Source organism: Gossypium hirsutum, chromosome A02 (assembly GCF_007990345.1).
Source record: "Gossypium hirsutum isolate 1008001.06 chromosome A02, Gossypium_hirsutum_v2.1, whole genome shotgun sequence".
In the NCBI taxonomy this organism is placed as follows: Eukaryota; Viridiplantae; Streptophyta; class Magnoliopsida; order Malvales; family Malvaceae; genus Gossypium; species Gossypium hirsutum.
This window is the reverse complement of record NC_053425.1, coordinates 57,937,640-57,940,399: the sequence shown is the minus strand read 5'-3', so window position 1 is coordinate 57,940,399 and position 2,760 is coordinate 57,937,640. Positions and strand designations below refer to the sequence as shown.

The following is a 2,760-nucleotide window of genomic DNA, read 5'->3' as shown; positions in this document are numbered from 1 at the left end:
TCTCGTGTCTCCAGGCCGTGTGGGTCAAAAACCTACATTTAAACATGAAATATATATATATAAATAAACTAGTTAGTGGTGTTAGTGCTCGGGTTACCTCCGAAAAGCACTTATTTAGAGTCTAAGCTCGACTTACCTAGTATTCACATGGTCACGGTGGATCACGGAGTCGAAACTCCTCTTTCCTGCAATCAATTTTATCAAAATAAGGTTTGAGTCGAGTATTGTTTACCTTGAAAGTGCTGAAATCAGTATGTGTTACCTCGACTGTACCATATAGGAAGACATTTAGTATCATGAAGGGAATTACTCTATTAGGCTCAGAATTGGTAACGAGCGTATGCATCATCCAACAGTACCTTGTCCTCAACCTTAAATTGATTTCTTTCATCTGTAAGCTCGTCATGGATTCGCTTTGGTTCCTCTTGTACTCTCGGTTTCTCATTAACTTGTGTCATCCATTCATCTAGTTCCTCAATCTGTAATCTTCATTCTTCAAAAGACGTTCTGTTGGTATTGAATGAGTTTGACCGTGGCTCCATCATGTCTTTGGGAGGAATTTCCTGCACAGAGAGTTGAGTTGTAATGTTGCTCACATCAAAATGACTTGTAATATCAACTCTATCACTAGACATTTTAACAGAATCACAAGCTTGGAGAATAATTGTGTCATCTCCTACACGAAATGTGAGTTCACCTGTTCCAACATCAATGATAGATCTAGTAGTTGCTAAAAATGGTCTGCCTAGAATTAAGGGTACATCACTGTCCTCATCCATATCTAAGACAACGAAATCGACTGGGAATATGAATTTGTCAATTTTAACAAGCACATCTTTAACGATACCCCTAGGAAATCTAATAGTTTTATCAGCTAATTGTACGCTCATCCTAGTTTGTTTGGGTTTCCCTAGTCCTAGCTACTTAAACATCTTGTAAGGCATGACATTAATACTTGCCCCTAAATCAGCTAAAGCATTATTAACATTCAAACTACCAATTAGAAAAGGAATTGTAAAGCTCCCTAGATTTTTCAGTTTGTTGGGTAGCTTGTTTTGCAAAATAGCTGAGCAAACTGCATTTAACTCCACATTTGATAACTTATCTAACTTCTATTTGTTTGCTAAAAGCTCCTTTAAAAATTTAACTGTGTTTGGCATCTGCGAAAAAGCTTCAATAAACGGTAAGTTAATATGTAATTTTTTAAGTAGTTTAAGGAATTTACTAAACTGTTCGTCTGTGTAGTCTTTCCTTGTCGCATTGGGGTATGGCACCCGAGGTCTATATTCTTTACTTACCGGCTTTTGTGTACCATGACTCACCTCAACCTTACCATTGCTTACCATAGCTTCTTGCCTCATTTTAGATTTAGGTTCAGCTAACCCTTCTTTGTCGTGCACAGTGATGGCATGGAGTTACTCCCTTGGGTTAGTTTCTGTATTACTAGGCAAGCCACCTTGCAGTTGTTCAGAGATGAACTTAGCAAGCTGACCTATTTTAGTTTCGTTCCCTTGAATCGATGCTTGCTGATTTTTAAGTGTTGTCTCAGTATTCTGAAAATGAGGTTCTGACACTGAGATAAATTTTGTAAACATTTCCTCAAGGTTCAGCTTTTTCTCCTGTTGGTAAGGTGGTTGTTGAAAACTTGGAGGGTGTTGTGGCCTTTAATTCCCTTGACCACCCCACAAAAAATTGGGATGGTTCCTCCAACCTGCATTGTAAATGTTACTACAAGGGTTATTCTGAGGTCTAGAATTGTTACCCATAAAATGGACTTGTTCTCCCTCGGTGCTGGGGTTGAAGGATGGATAGTCTGCATTGTGCATTGCTCCTCCATTTGAATCACACCTCATCACTGGATCCATCTGAGTAGAATCATACAAACCATCAATCCTTTTATTGAATAGTTCTACCTGGTTAGATAGCATAGTGACCGCGTCGAGGTTGAAAACATCGGCTGCTTTTGTCGGCTTCATTCTCATGACTTGCCACTGATAGTTGTTTAGTGACATCTCTTCAATAAATTTGTAAGTCTCTTCAGGTGTTTTGTTGTTCAAGGTTCACACCGTTGTAAAAGGTCTGAACCTGTAACCATAAAGGTAACCCATGGTGAGGGCACCTTCTCAATAAATCCTTGTATCTCTTCCATGCATCATAAAGTGTTTCTAAATCCATCTGCACAAAAGAAGAGATATCATTCCTCAATTTAGCTGTTTTATCTGAAAAAAATATTTAAGCAAAAATTTTTCGGTCATTTGTTCCCAAGTAGTGATTGACCCTCGTGGTAACAAGTTCAACCACTATTTAGCCTTATTTCATAATGAAAAGGGAAATAACTGAAGGTGAATGACATCGTCAGAGAAGCCATTGATCTTAAAGGTGTCACAGAATTCCAAAAAATTTGTTAAATGAGTGTTTGGATCCTCATCCTGCAAACCATCAAACTGAACAAACTGTTGTATCATTTGAATCGTGTTAGGTTTTAGGTCAAAATTATTTGCAGAAACAGCAGGTCTAACAATACTCAATTCATTTCCTGTTAAAGTAGGCTTAGCATAATCACACATAGTACGAGGAGCAGGATTCTAATTTAGTGGATTTGCAGCAACTATAGGAGGTAGCGGATTATTAGGATTGTCCGCCATCTCTTCGGGTATATTGGTCACGTCCTTCTGCTCTTCCCCTATATACTGTAGGCTTCGCCTTATTTCTCTTCAATTTCTGTGAGCTGTGCTTTCTATCTCACTGTCAAATAGCAAA

At 38.3% G+C, this 2,760-nt stretch overlaps 1 non-coding gene across 1 annotated transcript; it reads left to right on the top strand.

Annotated features, from left to right (window-relative positions):
- The first annotated feature begins 2,101 nt into the window (after nucleotides 1-2,101).
- Nucleotides 2,102-2,208, top strand: LOC121216717 (small nucleolar RNA R71). Its single transcript, XR_005912894.1, has one exon. It is a non-coding gene; the product is annotated as a small nucleolar RNA R71 (small nucleolar RNA).
- Nucleotides 2,209-2,760: the final 552 nt, after the last annotated feature.